This window comes from Dufourea novaeangliae, unplaced genomic scaffold (genome assembly GCF_001272555.1).
Source record: "Dufourea novaeangliae isolate 0120121106 unplaced genomic scaffold, ASM127255v1 scaffold77, whole genome shotgun sequence".
Lineage (NCBI taxonomy): Eukaryota > Metazoa > Arthropoda > Insecta > Hymenoptera > Halictidae > Dufourea > Dufourea novaeangliae.
In genome coordinates this window covers 445,904-453,468 of record NW_015373956.1, presented here as the reverse complement: position 1 = coordinate 453,468, position 7,565 = coordinate 445,904, and positions in this window count along the sequence as shown.

Genomic DNA, 7,565 nt, shown 5'->3' with positions numbered 1-7,565 from the left:
CATATAATCGCCATCGTCCTTTTGATACTTTGTAAACTCGCGCATTACACATTGTGAATTTTTGATGAACGCTCTGGTCTCCGGCCTCGAGTCCATCTCGAACGTGTAAAATATCGGCGTCCGCTCGTTGCATCGCCGCTACCCAATCGGTATTAACCTGAACTCCTAAAATGGGCAGCCCTTCAACTTCAGTGTTCTCAGGCTCTCCTACTGGATTTCTGCTTAATGCATCTTCTACACTACTCCGTTCACCTTTTTGATATTCGATACAATAATCGAACTCCGATAATCTAACGAACCACCTCCCGATGCGCGGATTTAAATCTCTCTTATTCTCTAACATTTTCAAGCTGTTACAATCGGTTTTAATAACAAAATGAATTCCAACTAAATAAACTCGGAATTTTTCAAGCGCGCATACTATTGCCAATGCCTCCAACTCATATGAGTGGTATTTGGCTTCCTCTGGCGTTGTCCGTCGACTATAAAAACTCACGGGATGCCACTTCCCATCTGGCTGTTTTTGCAACAATACTGCTCCTAGACCCAGCGTACAAGCATCCGTATGGACTTCTGTTTCGGCATCGTGATCATGTATTGCTAAAAGCGGTTTCGACGTTAATGCTGCTTTGATCAATTCAAAAGCCTTATTCTGCTCATTACCCCAGGAAAACTTTGCGTGCTTACGTAGTAACTCAGTTAGCGGATTCGCGATAACCGCAAAATTTCTAACGAATCGCCGAAAATAACTAGCTAGCCCTAGAAAACTACGTACGTCTCGAGCACCTTTGGGAGTTGGAAATTCACACACACCTTCCAATTTTCGTTGGCTTGGTTGTATGCCTAACATCGAGACTTCAAAACCTAAGTATTCTATCCTTAATTTGAAGAAATGACACTTTTTTAAATTTATAGTCAATCCCGCGTCCCTAAAAACTTCAAAAATTTGCACTAGACGGTTTAAGCCTTCCACTACTGTCATACTCGGTATAATGACGTCGTCTATGTACGCCATAGCTATGTCATAACGCAACGACCCTAAAATGGTATTTATCATTCGCTGGAATACCGCGGGCGCGTTACATAATCCGAGGGGCATTCGTTTGAATTGATAGTGTCCGTCTGGCGTCACAAAGGCTGTTTTCTCTCGCGAACTCGGTTCTACCGGCACTTGATAGTAGCCGCTAAAAAGGTCTATACTTGTATAATACTTTTGTCCGCGCAGTCTATCCAACTGATCGTCTACGCGTGGCAGTGGAAACTTATCCTTGATAGTCGCTTTATTAATCGCACGATAATCGACGCACATCCTCATCTCGCCATTTTTCTTTCGGACTAGTAGAACCGGACTAGCAAAGGGAGAATTACTATCTTCTATGACATCCGCCGTCTGTAACTCATGAACCATATTTTGCAATTGTCGTCTTTCATGATAGGACACGCAATATGGCCTATAAATTACGGGTCTATTCGCATTGTCGCCCTATTTGTTCTGCCTAGCTGTCTTAACGTCGTAGCAACGAGGTCTCGATTTTCGTTGAGGACACGCAACAATTCGTTCGCTTCTTCTCCATCCAAGTCCGTGTCGACTTGGCTCCTGGCAATCGGCTCATCGTTGATCTCTCGTTCAAAAGCCCGCTCCTCGCAGACTTCTCCACGGGTGATGGCGTCGCCTGGCTGAATCGTTATTCGTTGACCGGTCACGTTCAGGACAGGTAGAACAGTCTGCCCTTCCTCGTCGGTGGCAACGATGCATCTAGGTATTACAGGGCCCGCCTCCCGTAGGCCGCCCTCGATGCACAGCTTCTCGTTCGACACGTTTCCCACTACAACGATATGACCTAAATAATTATTTGGAATCACATACTGCCTGTCGGTTCGGAGTGTAGTCTTTTCATTGGGCTGCGTTACGTCATCCGCTAGTCTGTCGCTAGTGGTCATCACCCTCAACTCGCCGCTGCGACTCACGATAACGACCTCAGGGTGCTCGGTGTAGGGATGTCCTACCAACAGTGGCACAGCTTGGCTTCCTTTCGGCACCACGTGTACCTCAGTTCGTACCGCAACACCGTCGATGCTGATATCTGCCGTTAACACGCCTACCGGTTGAACTCTACCTTCGCCATACCCTACAAAACTGTTTAACGAAGTCTCATAATAAGTCAAACCAAGCTCACGGGCCACGTCTTGTCGCAATGTCACCACGCTACTCCCCAAATCGACGTAACACTTGACCGGATGGTCGTTCAGCAAAGCGTCCTTGAAATATTTTTGATGCGTATCACTTGTAATGTGCAAAACTCTAGCGGTCTCACCTCGCGCCGTCGTCGCCGTCGTTATTGGTGTAGGTCGTGTTGACACAGGGGGGCGAGGGTGGGGGGCGAGGCTTGATCAGGTTTTCGCAGCGAGGGGTGCGTAGGGGTCTTCGGGCTCCTACGTAACACTCTGACCTGCGTCAAAAACCACGATGGAGCTGATGGTCGACCTACAATCAGGCGACACCTTGGTGTCGTCTGCTGCGGCGAACTTCGGCGAAGTCGGCGGGCCCGATCAGGTCAAATCCACACACACCACCTCCACGTGGTGCCCCCTGGGACCCTTGGTGGCTTCGGCTGCCAAGGGTGCTAACGGTGTCTGTGGTTGGAGAGATGGAGGTGTGTAAAATGATGATAGACACAAAAAAGAGCAAAGGAGTTACTGCTCCAGGGGTGCTCGGAGCCCCAGGAGCCGGCGTGGGTGTGGTGGTTGAGCGGGCCACACCCATGTCATCATCTGACGACTGTGAGGGCCGGTTGGTGAGCTCCCAGGCAACCGGATCCCTATTGGCTACTGGAGAGCGGGTGGGGTGTAACATAAACAAAAACATGGACTGCACAACAAAAAAGAGTTTGGTTACTGCTCCAGGGGATCTCGGTGCCCCAGGAGCCGGCGCAGGTGTGGTGGTCAAGCAGGCCACACCTGTGTCGTTATCCGACGACTGCGGGGCCCGCTTGGTGAACCACCAGGCCAGCGGTGCCTTAACGGCTACTGGAGAAGGAAGGGGTAGCAATACCCCTTCAGAAGCGGTGCCTGGTCCGTCGGGGCCGGCCCGCCCGATGACGGGAGGTGACCGACCCCGCTCGCATCGGGAGGAGGAGAGCGAGGCGCGCCGGGGGTCGGCGGCTGGCCGCCGCCCCGGCCGCGGGGGGACCTGGTGCCCCCTGAGCCCTCCCACCTCTCGGCCGGTCGCTGGGCGACTGACGCGACGCGGCGACCCCGCACGATTGGCGACGACGGGCCCTCGGGCTCGCCTGCCGGTTGCGGGGTCGCCGGGCATGTGGGGGTGTGCTAACACCCCTACCTGGATGTGCCCGCGTTGATGCCACCGCCGGGGGGGGGGACGTTTGTTCCTCCCGGCGGTGCGCTTTTTCTTTTTCCCTGTATGGCGGGGAACAGAATATGCCCACGGTAATCCCTGCCTGTCGTAAGAGGCGACTAATAGGGACCGTTGGGATCGCGGGACTGTGGCACCCGCGGTCCGGTGGGGGGGAGCTCTTCGCTTCCCCCCACCACAGAGAGGGCGCTCCGCCGCCAACTGGCGGAGCCGGTGCTGGGGAGGTAACGGTTGTGTTCACAAGAGATCCCGGTGCCTCCATGATGTCCATGACCGCTGGTGTCTCCTTAAAATTCAAATTTGATTGCCGCAAAGCCTTCAGAAGCTCGCTCGATCGTTTATAACGGCTCAGCGGGCCTAAAAATTCTCGATATCGGGGGCTGTTCAACCCGTCCACGATCCACTTGATCGCCTCGCGATCTCCCATTCCCGCCTTGTTGCACCTGGTCAACTTCTCGTAATAATACTCTACTATATCTTGATTAGGACGTCGCTTATAATTTTGAGCTTTTAATTTTTCGCTTACCATGCTCTCGTCCGACGGGAAGTTCTCGATTAGTAAGTCCTTCCATTGTAGCCACGAGCGCGCGACACGTGGTAAACTGTCTCGCCATTTTCTCGCGACTCCGGTTAGTTTCGATAGGACGTAATGCCTGATCGCGATTTCGTCCCAATTGTAGAGATCGCCGTATTTCTCGATCTTCCCGATCCATTCTTCTACCGTAATATCGTTGGAAACAGGGTCGAACGCCGGCAACACGCTCGTCACATCGCGGAAATGTCGGTCTTCGCCTACTCGTACTTCGTCGGCCATCATCACGGAAATATTCGAGTACGTCGCCCGTTGGCCTCGCACTATTTCCACAAATTTTCGCACTATACGGTACTTCGCACTTCCGCCCGTATGCACTCCGACCGAAAAGGCTCGACACCTCCAAACAGCAATATTCACCGCTCAACGATTATCCACGAACGGTTTCACGTGGCGATCCCACTTCTGATAATTGTTAGAAATAATTTGAACGAGACACGTGCTTTCAGTTTGCTTTATTTTTCAATTCTCCTTGCTTTGTCTCCTTGGCCCGTATTTATGTTCCGTTCGCACTCCTTCCTCTTCCCTTTCACACATCATCCGTCCAATCACTCGCACCTTACCTATTACTCGATCTCATTCGCTCTCATTTATTCGGCGCGCATTCCTTCCGCATTCAAACATTCTTTTTCGCTACAATTAGGAGTAGAAATAATTTTTTTTTGCAAAATAACTATAGCGTCAATTTTTAACATTAAGAATTGAAGTTTAGACGAAGTCTGGAGGAAGAGTTAAATTATCTGTTCCTTAATTTTCGAATTAATCTATTTGTACGGTCTCATAAAACGCCACTACAAAAATTTGTCATTTCTTCAGTAGTACGGAAAAATGTCTTAATTGCATCTACGTGCCGAAAACTCTAAGACCCGGATTAAACTGTAAAACTCTTAAAACGCTTCTCGACTGGGAGGTCCTTTCGTCGTCGTCAACGAAAAACTCCTGAAGGGCGCGTGGCTAATTTACGACACCGTGGCCTTGCGCTATCGGGCCCCGTTGCTGCGCTCGCCTTGCTATAAACATTGCAGCAGCCATCTGGGCGTTCGGTCGTCTCTATTTCGTATACTAAACTGCGTTGAGAATTCCAATATATTTGTATCTTTATTATAATTAATAAGTGTTGAATATACATGGGACTTACAAATGTAAGTCGTATAACACAAGTTTTGTTCTTTCAATTTGAAAAATGTGCAGTTTTCAGATTTGTCTCTGTTTTATAACTTATAATTAATAAACAAAATGAATCAATTTAAAACATAAAAAATCGAAGAAGTAAAAATTTCGGGTTTTAACTAATTGTTTATAGAATTGGTCACTCTATTTCTTAAAATCTCGTCGAGGTACCCCAAATAAAAAAAAATCATCGGTCTACGTTAATTTGTTGCACAAAAAATCTGAATTTTTCCGGGTTCGCTAGATAAAACGGGCGAGATCAATTTCAGGCACCACGAGCTTGTCATGCGGCGGTCTCTCCTCAATACGCTGCCGCCGCGTGCCCGCCGTTTGCATACTGGATCTTTATGATCTTTATAAGAGAAGCTACTGAATGGATTATTTAAAACATAAAGGAACAGATAATGTAACTCTTTCCCCAGAGTTCGTCTAAGTTTCAACTCTTAATGTTAACAATTGACGTTGTTCGGGATTCTGTAGAAGTTTCGACTGGGGAGAGGATGACGGTTCCCGTTCCACGGCGCGAGCGGATCGCGTCGTAGCGCGTGCTGACGCGTGTCACACCATCTATGCGCAACAAGCCCAATCGGCTAACTGTCGATGGCTGACAGGTGTAATGGATTCGCGCGTGGTGTCGCGCACCGTCTTCCGCTCCCCAACCGCCATGCTTTTGCCGAATTGGGCGAACTTCCTTCATCTCGTACAGACTATCGAACTGGACGGACGTGTGTCTGTTCCTCGGTCGTGCCGTCGAATAAGCCACGCGTGCTTTAGCTACTCGTTTGTGCTGGCGAGTTGGCCACGCGTGTTCGGGTTTACTTCTTGTTTGTGCTGGCGAGCAAGTATTAACCCGTTTTCTTTTCTTCTCGCGGTGTTGGCGAGCAAGCCACACACGTATCGTTTCTTTCTCGTTTGTGCTGCCGCGAAAGTGTGCACGCGCCGCGTAATTTTGTTATAACCTCCACAGGCTAGTACTAAGCCTTCACGAGGACACTGTTTTGTTAATCGGACGAACCGTAAAGGGAAATAAAGCCACCGTTATGTAAGTGTGTACGAAAGTTCAAACCTAACCTTCATCCTCGCTATTCATGACCACGTGTGCTCAATTCCGTTCTCGATCGGCACTTTTGCGAAGTGGGCTGCTACACTCCACCCACTTCTTGTAACGTTTATTTTACTTGGCAATCTTTATTCGCAACAGTAAAACTGGTCCTTCGAGCCGGATTTCGTGGAACGGAATTCACATCGGAATAGCGAATGTAACGGTTAGGTTGTACCGGGAGTGCGTGACCTTCGTTACCGAAGTCGCGTAAACACCAGTCGTCGTTCGAGTCAACGGGAAAACGGCGACCATTGACACCCTGGAGGACCTCCTCATCGAACAACGGCAGTTTTTTTTTTTTTTGGGGGGGGGGGGGAGGGGAAATGCATTTACGCATCCCTGGATTAAAGATACCAGGGTATGTGGGACTCACCGGTTGCCCGGAATACCCACTAAAACCCCACCCCCCTATGTTTGTCCTGATAAGGTGTCATCCTACCTCGGTATCGCCTATTCGGCATTCATCGAAGAGGCATTAAGCAAATATCCTCGGAAGACGTAAAATGTAACGTGACTACATGTAAAGAGAAGAGGAAGGAAAAGGATAAGCCTAAGTCAGGTTGAGCCTTGCCTTCTTCTTGGCGACATAATTTTGGTACTGAAGACAGCCCATGGTAGCGGCGAACTGATTTCTCCTCCGCTGGACGACTCCAGCTTCTTTGCACAAGAAACAGTCTGGGGCACTGCCGCACTCCGCGGTTGCGTGCTCAGACTTGCCGCACTTTCTGCATAGGGAATCCTTATATTTACACTTGATGGCGATGTGCCCAAATTTCAAGCACTTAGAACACACGAGAACGTTTGGAAGCACATCTATCCTAGTGTTTACATAGCCAATTCGGATCATACGATCCTTTGGTATGGCCGCCAGGTATCCTCTGGGGACTGCGAATATGCCGCATTGCATATCGCCGTAACATCGCCGGAAGGATTTCACTCGTACCTCCTCTTCAGGAGGTATAGAGAGGGCTTTCCTAATGTCATCGACCGCCTCCTCCTGTGTGCTGAAGGGGTCGAGACCATTAAAGGAGACATTGACTGTAGGTAGTCTCACTAGAACATTTTTTGGGTCACCAATGATGGCAACTATCGTTTTGCGAATCTGCTCTATATAACAGTTATCTTTGATTTCTATCAGTAGATGACCCTGAAGTGTCTTCCTGATAGCTACTATATACTTCATCATTTCTTTGTCTTTAAGTAAGACAAAGCGGTCCCTAATGAGGATAGATAAAATCTCATGGGTCATCTCGGAAGACGTTTCGATAATTATGGCACAGGTTTTGGGTATATTAACCATTTTTTTTTTTTTTTTTTTTTTTTTTTTT